The 12,811-nt window shown below is 40.3% G+C and overlaps 1 long non-coding RNA gene across 1 annotated transcript; it reads right to left on the minus strand.

Moving 5' to 3' along the window:
- Positions 1–682: 682 nt before the first annotated feature.
- On the minus strand, positions 683–4,716 carry LOC139082090 (uncharacterized). Its single transcript, XR_011537813.1, has 3 exons — positions 4,422–4,716; positions 4,066–4,254; positions 683–2,770 (listed from the first exon to the last, which is right to left on the minus strand). It is a non-coding gene; the product is annotated as an uncharacterized lncRNA (long non-coding RNA).
- Between the last annotated feature and the right edge of the window lie 8,095 nt (positions 4,717–12,811).

Here is a 12,811-nt window from a genome sequence, read left to right on the forward strand (position 1 = left end):
TGCATGCAGGCCTGGCTGCAACCAGCCGTTAAGCAGTTTTCTATTTTTTAATCAACATGGATGGATTTCACCTAAGCTATGAAATTACAGTAATTTGAAAAGATTTTTAAATATAAAGACATCAGAAAAAAATTTGTTTACTTCTATAACTGGATCATTAATGCTTGGGGAATTGACTCAAACTGAGCAATGACACTTTTTTCCAAAAAATACTTTTTTTAATACATTTTTAGTGTTTTTAGTTTTTAGTTTTTCTGATAAGCTTCCCTAAACGATAACATTTTAAACTTTGTTCAGAAATTTTGCCTTTATAAAAATTATGTTTTTAAATAATCAAATTGGGACTTAGGCTAAATATAAGGAACTTTTAAAATAGCAAGTACTTTCATTGCTTTTGCTTTGAGTTTTTGCATTCATATAACTTTAATATGTGAACTTTAACTATAACATTCACTTTAAATATAAGTGTTTTCCATTTATTCAGCTATATACAATTTTTAAAAAGAAGAAGTCTATGTAGAGGTAGGTCTCTAAGAATTCAAAACAAAAAGGAAGAACAGTTAACATGTTTCAAAGGTAAGTATTTTGTCAAAAATGTCTATTATGCTTCCTCTGTTTTGGTTTCCACAGAAATCTAAATCTTTTTGTTTACAACAACAAGAACTAAAACGGATACTGAAGGTGAAGTGGACATAAACATGTTTTTATTAAGGAATATGATTTCACCGTGAATCAGGAGCGCACAGAAGAGTGTCACTCATTGCGAGTCCACCCAGTTCTGGAAGCTGTCTTCCCAGACACCGCATGCTGGTCTACACAGGCAGGTCCAAGCTACTTTCCGAAATGGCACACGTTACAGCTAATCTGCAGATTAGTCACTTACAGACCTCAATACAAGTGAAAAAAAGTGTGTGGAGAGGTCAAGTAAATACTACCACAAACAATCATCACCACTAGATTTTACGTGCCACGTTGTAACAGTCATTTGATCAGTGACTGTCAATTGCTTAAGAATCAGAAAGTTTACACAGCTGTAAAAATGTACTGCCAGTGTCTGAACTACCTGCTCTTTCCCCTGGGCCACATTTTCCTGCTTTGCTTTCTCACCCACCAAGTGAATATCGTACAATTCCAGTCGGGGAAATGACTGTATGATAGAGATGCCTTCAATCGCTCTGATTTGTTTTTATTAATTACCTAGAAAATCTTCAGTCTTGTGTTTTTGTAACACACTGGAAATACATTTCCCATCAAATTATGACATATATGGCTCTCAGGACACTATGGCTAAAAAGTGATACTTTTTTTAAAAACAGTGTTATTAACATAATATTCAATACTGGTTTACTATCACCATGTATAAAAGTAAATGCATTTCCAAAAAACAAAAGTAGAGTTCCAGAGACCACATGAAGGCACACAGCTGCTTGCTAGATCATATGTTTATGATGAAAAAGAAGCAATCAGATTAATTTTCCACAACATAAGAGTTTGTACTGAAGGTGGCTTTTCCCAGAGCATCGACTTCAGAATGCTTATCCTGTGTTGGAAACTGCAATGAAAATAAGTGGACATTCTGGTGCCCCTAAACAGATCCTAATGTCCTAATTTACGAATGAATCATTCAAATTCTTAATTTCTACGGTCAAATGCCAATGACTTTCAGCAAGTGAAAAGCAGAGAATTAAAATACTTCTCCGGCGACACCGGGTGAGTTTTGCTAAGAATTTTTTGTAAATATATTAAATCATGAAATGCTGAGAGAAGAAATCTAGGCAATTTCAAATTTAAGGTTCATGAAGAGGATAACTTCTATGTAGGGATAGGAAAATTAGTATTTTCTATTTGAAATCAGAATAAATTATAACATTTTCCAGTCATTTCAGCCTCAGAATCCTTTGAAACAGCCAGGTCTGAATCCAGCTCCTTCTCACCCATGAATGTTGCTGTTTTTAGTTTAAAGTCCTCAGTAAGTGCCTCTGTCCTCCTCACGTGCTCTTTCCTGGAAGGCCCTCAGTTGAACCTCAGACTTAACTTGTACCTATGTACATTCAGAGAGAGAGTTTTGCACCAAAATGTCTTACTTCCAGCCACACCAACCCGTGCTATTCAGGAAGAGGCTGAGGCTCCATCTATTCCCAGATCTTGGTCTCGTAAGTCAGTACCTTACGGATATTTGGAAGAGTATGTGTACCAAACAGACGGCAAAGGCTTCACCAGCTGCTAGCCAGGGATCACAAAAGCGGGAAGGAGTTTACATGAATTAGACCAGAAAATCCTTGCCACGATGTAAAAGGGTTACCACAGGAAAAATCTGCCAACCCAAATGGCCAAAATTTAGCACAGAGATAAAGCTTGTAACATTGCTATAGTTTCGGAAAGAATTAGAACACACACAACATTTTCCGTTTGTTCCCCAGCACCACGCACCCCATCCCACACCCGCGGGAGAAAGCTCGCCCTTTCCAGTGTCCATCCCTTCCCACGCTACATGACAGAGATGGGTACACACTCACCCAATGCATTCCCTCTTCCTAGGTACAAATCTACACTTTGTTTTCTAGGCATCTCGCAATTTTTTTTCACCTCTGCTCACAAACAGTTAAGACAGATGTGCCTTCTTCATGTCTTCTCTTGTCATTGACTCCAGATGGCGGAGACCAAGCAAACTCCCAGCCACTTTTGAGAGATGTACAGCCACAGTATGGAAGGAGCCTAGGTCTTCACGTGACCACGTGGAGCAGAGTCTGTCCCTCTGACCTGCAGTGAACTTCGACAAAAGCAGAATATATACTCTTATTGTGTTAAGCTTTCTCAGGTTTGGAGGTTGTTTGTTAGGGCATATAGCATATACTCTGACTAATAAACTACTCCTCTCATAAGATATTATCAGAGTTAAGTGCATAATCTTACTCTTCAGATTTCTAAAAAAAAAAAATTTCATTTTGGAAGGAGTCTACCATGACCAAGCCAGTAGGAACTTTACAAAATACAAAATGTCTCTCAGCTGGAGTTATCCTTTGCATCTTCCTCACTCATGACTCATCCAGCAGCCATTCTAAAACCATTTCCTTCTTTGCTACTATAATTCACTTGCAAGAATGCAGAAGTTCTTACAGTAGGATAATGACCTTGGAGTTCCACAGAGGGGCTAGTGGTATGAAACGGAGATGAGGTCATCTTGTACCGAACTACAGAACTATGATTTCAGAATCACAGAAGTGTTAAATCATGCTAGGCCACTCACTTTGGTCTTGCTGGAAATTTTCATTGCTCTCCAGGATAATAAAGTATTCCATAAACCAGAGATATGTGGGAAAAGAAGGAAATTCAAGTAGCCAAGTGGAATTAGCCTTATCTTGTAGATAGTGCAGTTTCCTACATTTAATCTTTGTGAGCAGCGTACTATAATTCTTTGGGGATGAAAAACACAGGGAACACATTAGAAACTTAAATTCCACTGTTTGACATACTGGAGTTTTCAACCATTATTTTCAGCTGGAAAAGTATAAAATAATAAACTTCAATGTTCTAAGTGTGGCCTTTGGAACTTTCTTTGTTGATGCTATCATGAGCACACATATTAAAAGTGAAATGGAAGATGAATAGTTTACAGGGTAAAGAAACATTCTCCCTCTTCACAATCTATGGTTTCAGGGCCCCCCTAAGGCCTTAAAATGAAGTCTACTTGGTGGTCTCCACTCTAACCCCTGGAGAATGTGCTCCGCATCTCCAACGCAGAACACCTGATGCTGCAGAATTTGACACTTCTCTGCAGCCTCTACACAGAAGAAACAGAGGACTTGACATGCATGGAAATTAAATTATCTGCCACCCCTAGAGACACGCTGTCCTCCCAGGTCAGGGTCACATGAAGGTCAAATGATGGAACTCAAATTTCAACCAATTCCGCCCTAGCTGTGAATCGACAGAAAACACATCCCTTTGAGTTCTTGACAATCTGCTACATTTTACGTGATCCATCAAAAATAAGAATAGAATAAACACACCAAGTAAATCACCTTAAGAGAAAAATAGTTTTGCATTATCAAACTAGGTGATTACCTTAAAAACCAGGAGCTGCCTCTGAAGCGTGAGTTTCCCGTGAGTTCTCAGATGTATAAACGCACTTTGAGACAGCTATAAAAATGCAGCATGTGTTGTCAAAGATTGATCCTAACCACTCGACGTAACCTTCACAGAGGCTTAGGAGTCCGTCCCTGGGTTCTGTTGATGTACAGGCCTAAGGAATATCTGAATGGTTTAGAGGCAGTCAGAAGAGAGAGAGATTTTAGGACTCATGATTAAGGCCTCAATGAAAATACACAGGCACCTAAAACATGAAATAAAAATCTTTTTAATGAAAATTAACCATTAGTATTCATGGGTGCCCCTTCAATGCATAGTTACATGAGGCTTACCTAAACGTTATATATTTTTGAAGATAATTCTCATTGCAGAAAGTAGACTGTTTATCTGTTCACTTCCACACAATTCCTTCTCAGCTGACGTCCAGCCATCTACTCGCTGAAACAGGACAAACCTCAGCCAAATCAGGAAAGTTAAAAATGTATGTAACCGCAGTGCATTAGAATGCTTTCAGCTCATTCAGAACACATTATATTTCCTACACTTAGGCAAAGTTTGGAGCACTAAATGAATTTATGTAATTATGTCTAGAAATGAGGGTGATTTCTGTAGGATAGAATGTTCTATATTTCTATAGAAATAGAAATGAGGGTGTCTTAAAGCCTTTGAAGACACCCAGACTTTGAATGCAGAAGATATGAAAACCTTCTGAATTCCTAGAGGTCACCTACTCTCCTCTCTTCATTCTTTGGGCTGCCTAATCCGGGTCCTAGTTGTTCTGCAGGAGAAACAATGTCAAGAAGCAAGCGTCCTTTCCTTCCTCCTTGGAGTTTACAGCAGTGTTACCCTGTGGACCCACGGCCTCCAGTGAAGACACAAACAACTGTATCCACGCGACCCTATGGGCAGCAGCAGGTAGAGACAAGTAGACAGGTGCATCGTCAGAACTCAGACCACTCTTCCAATAATGTGCGCACAGGGTTTGACCCCATCCAACCTTCGTCAAGTTCTCTGATCAACTGCACTCACATTTTGAGCATCATCCGCTAAATCAAACTGTCAAACCTCTTGCCACAAGAACTTCATGTCTTGGGCTTGCTCCGTAAGTACACAGGGCTATGCAACTCTTCTCACTTTCAGAATTCGATGGGGAAAAGAAAGGCTCCTAAGAAAGAGGAATACAAAGAAATGATAAAGTGTTCCAAAAACGGATTAACAAGAGCAGTGTAAAGACAACATGTGATCCAGCTAAGCTACTTGCCTGTCTTACCTATGACAGGTGAGATAGGTAACCTATCTTACCTACGACGGCCTGATTATCTTCTAATAATTCATCTTTTCATTTGGCTAAAATGAAAAATAAGCATTTTCAACCACTAGATATATTATACACATGGACCATATATAATGTGATATATATGCATACATATAAAATAAAATGATTAAAATGTAAAATCATCAAATTACTTAAAAAATAAAGCTCAGGTTTCCAGCTGTGGCTCATCAGCACATCAGCATTAGACCAAAGAGAGCTTCTCCCACCTGGCTCCAAAGAGGTTTTCCGACAACCTGGTATTTTCAATGAGGTTTCTATCACAGCCAATTTTTCCTAGAATGAGTCTAGATCCCCAGCCTAATGTAGCTCATTTTAGGTCTGAAAATCTTTACCCTCGGGGCCTCTCTAGAAGCCCGTATGCCCAAATATGTAAAAGGATAAAGCCACCCTTTCTGGTTAAAACTGCAAAGCCCCTGTGAGAGGCAGCAAAAAGTCCTGACTCGACATCAGCAGCCACGGCCACAGGGAGTGGGGCGCAGGGCCATGGCCCAGTCAGAGGCAGCACCCTCGGAGAACCACACTGACTCGGAGAACCTCACTGACTCAGAACACCCAATCTCCTGGCCCTTGGGCATCACGGGAGGACCAAGTTAAACTGGCTTTCTGCCCTCCAGAAAACAGACTAATCTGGTCAAAGCAGAAAACCAGTCCTATTACTAAGAGGTAAGTACGTATTCTCCAACCAAATAGTAGGTATTGCTTGCTCATTTCTTTTATTTTAATTCAAAAGTAATAAGTAATATGTCCTGATTATAAAAAATATAGATATAGACCTATTCACCTTTCCCCAATACTGCAGCCCTCACCAGAGGGAACCCTCACAAACCATTTTTTATGCATTTATAGATATAGATAACCACAGTAATAGTCAAAATATATGTAGTACTTACTATGTGCCAGGATTTGTGCCAAGTACCTTAATAAATATAATTTAGCCCTTACAATAAACCAATAAGAACTATTATCTACATTTTACAGGTGATGAAACTGAGGCACAGAGAAGATACAGGATTTGCCCAAGTTGTACAGCAAGTGACCCAGTCGAGACTTGAATCCAAGCACTTTTATTCCAGATTCTATGTTTAACTACCATGCAACACTGTCCCTACTTAGATAAAATGACAGGGAGTGAGCGCAGGTGGCGCTGAAGGCAGCGAGAGCAATGCTGGCTCTCTGGGGCGTTGGCCATAGAACGGAGGTGGGTGGAGGTGCGCAGAGAGGTAGGCGTGGCCTAGACAGAGGTGTAGCTCAAGATCATTTGCATGATTTTCTGTTTTTCTTACATTAATAGGATCACTCTCTGTGTATTATTCTGGGATTTTCTTTTCCTTAATTCTGGTTAATTGAGGCATAATCTACATACAATATATTTCAACTGTTTTATGGTACTGTTGTATGAATTTAGTACACTGTTGTGTGATCAACACCACAGTAAAAACATAGAATGTTTCCATCATCCCCAAAAGTTCCCTTCTAGTGCTTTCAAGTCAGCCTTTCCCCCACCTCCAAGCTGTGGCAACTGTTGACCTGCTTCCATGACACTTAACAATGTGTTTTGGAAATTATTCTATGGGAATGGTAAGAGCGGAATAAATTCCGGTGATTTTGCAAAATATAACCTGTATTAGATAAAGTGTGACTTATGCTTCATATGTTTATAACAGAATTGTCATAGTGTATTGTAAATGGGATTACAGAATAGATTTGCACAATAGCCCCTTTATATTCTTCTATTTCAAACCTACAGCAAATGCTAAACAAGAGCAGTGTGAAGCACGTAACTTTTCTCCAAAAAGATTGCCAAGCATCAGGAAGAAATAACAGCTGTCAATTTGCCCTCTTTCAACTTACTGGAAAGCAAAGCGAATAGAGAATTGGTGGAGAGGGGTGGAAAAAGGAAAGAAACATTAAAAACACTGTAAGCTATTTTGCATATCTTAAAAACTACATAAGTAACCTAACTATGTTTGATGGAGTAAAAATAAATTGAAGAGTTTCTCAGGGCCTGCTCCCCAGCTGAGGGGCCGGGTCTGAAAAGAGCGAGAGGACAGCCAGAAGACAAAGGACTTGGAACACTTTAGGGGGAATTTTCATCTCCATAGGTTCCTGATGCCAAAAACTAGAAGAAGTTCTGAATAATCTCTTCAGCACAGCACAACCATGACCCTCACATATCAGATTTAATATTCTCATTTGGCATTTCATAAGCTTCTACAAGGTTCCAAAGGAGAGCAAGCACATTATTTTCTTCCAGATTAATTTTTTTGGCAACTAGAATGTGCCCAGAGGAATCCACAAGCCATATTCATTCACACATGCAAAGAGAGAAAGCTAAGGTTATTGACTAACAAGTTGACAAAGTGTAACCCAGCCAGGAGCTGGTTTTCATAGACTTACTTGGCTGTGTATTCAAATGACAGAAGAAAAATGCTTGCTTTTTCCCTGTATGGATTGCATCTAGTAGAGTATAGGATTACAGAAAATAATGCTATCTTACTGAAAAAACTCTGTTATACTTATTTTGTGTATTCAATTAAACTTGTTGGCTTAAGCAGGTGTAATCTGACGGCAGACATATCACCTGGATGTTCCTGGAGGGGACGACAGAGCTTCAGGCTCATGGGTCAACGGCAGGGCGGTATTTTGGAAGTGCATGAGAGGAAAGTGCAAGGATACTGTTCCAAAACTTATTCTTTTTAAGAGGTGCTTGAGAGCCAAAGATTCTGAGTGTTACATTGCCAGGGTGTACTCTAAAGGGGGAGGAGGAGAGGCGTGCTCTCAGCAGGGTGACGGCAGGAGTCCGCAGCCTCACAGCAGAGACCCTCTCTCAGGGGTCTTTCGCTCAAGACCTTAGTTCCCATATTCTATCTGTTTCTCTGTCAAATTCAGTCCACCACAACACAAAAGAAAGAATAATTCTATTTCTTTGCTTCTTTATAAAGGATTTACTTCTATAATATAACACTCCACCAAACACAACCAGTGGTCCATGAGCTTAGGAGGCCCACCCAGGGCTTCTGGTCAGAGGGAGAGCTGCGGTTGTCCACCCTTCCTCCCTGTGCCTCCATTGGCTGAGAACTCCAGCTCCATCACTGAGCACAAGCGGCTCGGCCTCACCGAGGCTGGGTCTTCCCCTCCTCTGGCCCACATGTGTAACTCTAGCCTTAGAGGTCGGGACAGCATGTGGGATGAGGAGCACGACTGAGTGTCTGCTGCGTGTTTTACAGGTTTCACTGTTGTACCCTTAGTCACAAGAGGATGAGTGAGAGGCTAGAATATCTGGGGGGAGAAGACAGCATTTCTCATTTTGGGCAGCAGTCTCCATTTAAGAGATGACTTAGGAATACGGATCTCAAGTCTCAAGCAGGAACTGGATTTCAATACATGGACTAAATATTCATAATAGATGCTAAAGAAACCACATCCCACATCCAACGTTTTAATTTCAGTGGAGGTTATATCGCTCTATTTGCCATTCATTATACAACGATAGACAATATCCAGCCTTTGCCCAGCACCTCGACACTCTACACACTTTGCAGTTAACCCTCAACGGCTGCCGTACCAGGCCTGTGGTGACGTCCTTGCTTTATAGGATAAACTGAGTCTCGGTGAGGTTCAGAGACCTGCCAGGGAACAAGTGGTTTTCAAGGGAGAGAAGGGGAGCTAGAACCCAGGTCTTCGGTCTTTCAGCCCAGTGACCTTCTACTGTGACACAGCTGTCCTCTCAGTCAGCTAGTCCCCAAAGGGAAATGCGGTGAGAGTTAGAGTGAATTAAGGAGAAGGTGGGAATTTGTGAGACCCTAATGATTTATAAAACCATGTGTTAAGAAAGGTTCTCTAAGATCCTGAAGCCACTACTGAATCGATTTATTCACACTGGACTCCCCTGATCGTGCCTCACATCCCCAGGTCGAGTCATGCAGAGTGTCCCAGACCCTGAAACAGGATCCCCCCCGTCAGCGGGACTCAGAAGATGGGCATGAGAAATGAGGCCTCGCCTGTGTCTGAGACAGAGGCCTCGGCTCTCGTCAGGCCCTGGGGACAATCTGCTCCCTGGGATTCAAACCATTCAACAATAAGAATTGAACTTTTTAGAAGAAAATAATTGGTAGTTTCCTTTACATATTTGTTAGAGATATTTAGATAGATCAATAGATTAAATTCCCATTACTTAGATTAAACCTCAAGCACAAGGTCAGAATAAAATTAGATTGGTATCCAAAAGCAAATAAACCAAAAATAACTTACTTGTTATTCGTCAAAGAAAGTAATTTTGGTATTCTGTGCTTGAGCCCCTAAATACAGCTCTGTAAATGGGAAACTCTGGCTGATTTGAAATAGAGTGTTTGAGACGGTGTCAGCCGGTGTGGGTGAAGTGGGTCAGACTGGGATATCCATGCAGTCGTGAGAGAATTTGTGTTCTGGTCTGGACGGACTATGACAATTCCTTTGCAATTAGCATTGGTGTTTCCTACATCTCAATTTAACCAATTTGATAAAATAAAATGTCACCTTAGCCTGTTAATAGCCCTCTCTTAAAATTTGTCTGTGTAATTATGGCAAATAAGCAAACATATTTATTAATTTTATCTATAATGTTTGTTTGAAGATGCATATATATAAAGTTTTCACTGGTATTCTAAAGATAGATCTTTGAAAACATGGAATAGAATATGAGGCAAAAACTTTTTTTTGAAAACTTCAGATTAAAGATATTGATTCCAAGTTCTCTCATTAGAAGTTAGCTTTATAACTGAGGTGAATTTATTTTCTGCTTTCTTTCAAAAAGCAGTTGTGTGTCATCTGATTAATTATGCTTGTAATGGACTCAATAAAATTGCTGGCTGGCTTATACCAGAGCTTTAGTAACATTATAATTACAGCGTAACCTTATAATACCTGAGAATGCACAAAAAATAACCAGACACTCTAATTAAGCTTGTGCCAGCTCTGATAACAGTCTGCCCTCTCCTCAAGTTTCCACCATTGCCACAACCACCTCAGGGCCCTGAGTTTATTAGGTAAACACATTTAACTGCAATCGCATATATCATTGTTAATATCTTCATTCAACCAAATCTAGGTACCCTGCAGATTGAATCGTTTCTGTCTTTCCTTTATCCCAAAGGCACCTAAAAGAGGTTTCTATTCTGAGACAGCAATTAAACAACTGTTTGTTGAATTTGGTCAGTTCATTCTGATATCCTATACTTGGTTTCAGTAAAACAAGATCTCAGCCTGAGGCGCAGGGCACTCAGCCATCTTCAGCGTCATTGGGTTTTGGTATATATTATATATAGTCCCAAATGCTGAAGCCCTTCTGATGCTTCATTTTTTGGCAACTTAGCCTTTTGGTGAGAGCAAGTCTGCTTGATGGATGGTCCTGAACAGGAGTTATGTGATCTCTGGCCTTTGTGTGATAGAAAACATTTTTTGGAGAAACAGTGTCTTGTATAATCCATCATGAAACAATCTTTCAGTTTATCTGTTGTGACTCCAGTCTCCCTGCACCAACATAAATGTGCTTCGGATACGGTCCCAGTTTAGATAAAATTCCGCATTTGGCAATCCACCCACCATCGCCGGCTGGAACATGGCCTCCTTCTGGCTCACAAGACAATTTAAAACCCAGGCCCAGATAGGGGATGGGCGATTGTTTAGCATGGATCCTGTGTGTGAACACAGCAGATGTGGAAGTGTTGCTACAGCCAGATCCACATGGCAGGTAGGAAAGGGTTCAGGGGACCCCCTCCAGCCCCACTGTGCTGAGGGATCCAGAGGCCATCTGGTTGTCTACACCTCCGGTTAGTGCTAAAAATGTCATTTGTAGTGTTGAAGTGGGAGGGGGTTTTTTGGTTTTTATTTTTGTTTCTTTTAAGTAGCCACAGCACTCACCAAGACACCATTTTCTCACAATGTTTGTGTAGGTGAGAACCAGCAAGAGAAAGATCTTGGCAAATTGGAAAATAGAAAGCCACCTACTGCCACTTGAATTGCTCTTTGGCATACAGCAAAGCTTTTCTTTCTGTTTTGGCTGTGGTTTCACAACCTTAAAGAAGGAAAACAAAAAAAAAATGTGCTCAAGTTATTTGATTGATTAAAATACAGATTCTTAAATCACTCACTCCCTCTCTGTTTCAAATAGCGCACAGTGAACAATCTGTTTGCAATAATAATAGGCATAAAAACTCCCCACTTCCCCCCGGCTAAATGGATGCTGATACCAGAACTGCTGTGTTTACTTTGCACCTGAATTCCACTGTAGTGAGTATTTGCGAGACTTGTACTCCAAGAGAAGATTCCAAATGGCATTCTGGCAGATGACAAAGAATACAAATGCAGTTCATTTTTATATTAATTTATAGGCAGCCGGGTCCCAAGCCCCTTGGGCATCCTAGCAAAATTAGAAAAAGAAAAATAACTACAAACACATCCAAGAGAAACATATCCAAATAAAACCAAGGTCAGGAGCTCAAAATAAATAGTGCCATAATGGATACCACAAGCTACAAAGGAAAAACAAAGCTCTAAATTACTCAGAGCCCTTGAGACTGAAGATGTGATTAACCAGTTAACAGTTGCAAAGTATTTTGGAGCTAGAAAGCTTTCTATCAATGAGAGTTATATGAGTTTGGAGAAATGATTCACAAGTTGCCCTTCCCAGCCAGCAGGAATGACTCCAGGCCTACAAGCAGCTCCCCGCAACTGAGGCAGAACCGAGAGCAGAGCGTCCAGTTATTTCAATCACGTTTCAAAATAAATCGATAAAACTCAGTAGATAGCTTCTAGAGAGGAAGCTGGATAATTTCATCATTAATATAAAGAAATTACTGGCTTTAAACTGGAGAGTTACAAGGGTAGAAATCATGATATTAAACAAAAAGAAGAATTTTTTTTTAAAAAAACCTAAGAAGTTAATTAGGAAATTAACTATATTATCAATTTACTTGAGAGTGATGGGGGGTCCTTCTTCCTAGGCACAGTGCAATAGTATAAATCATCTTAATCTCAGAACATGTCTACGTGGAATCTTTGACTCAAACCCAGTTCATGGTGATTAAAGTCCGGATTTAAATGTTTGGATCCTCTTTATATGAAGTCAAAGAAAACAAGGAAACTTTAGCAAACGAATTGCATAATATTCTTGATGAGTAGTTACATGATGAAAATAATCGATCCTGTCTTCTCGGTTTCTGGGTCCTGAAACCAGCACAGTATAGAGATAACACCTTGTTTCGTGGTGGCACTATGCATCCCGCCACCCAGAACTGGCGGGAGCCCTCTGTGACCTTTCTGGATCCCGACCAGCCACCCACCTGCTCAGGAAGCTCCACGGATTCTAGACCAGTCCTTCTGATGGACTCTTTCTCTCCCTTTCTCCTG

The sequence above is a fragment of the Equus przewalskii genome, chromosome 2 (assembly GCF_037783145.1).
Source record: "Equus przewalskii isolate Varuska chromosome 2, EquPr2, whole genome shotgun sequence".
In the NCBI taxonomy this organism is placed as follows: Eukaryota; Metazoa; Chordata; class Mammalia; order Perissodactyla; family Equidae; genus Equus; species Equus przewalskii.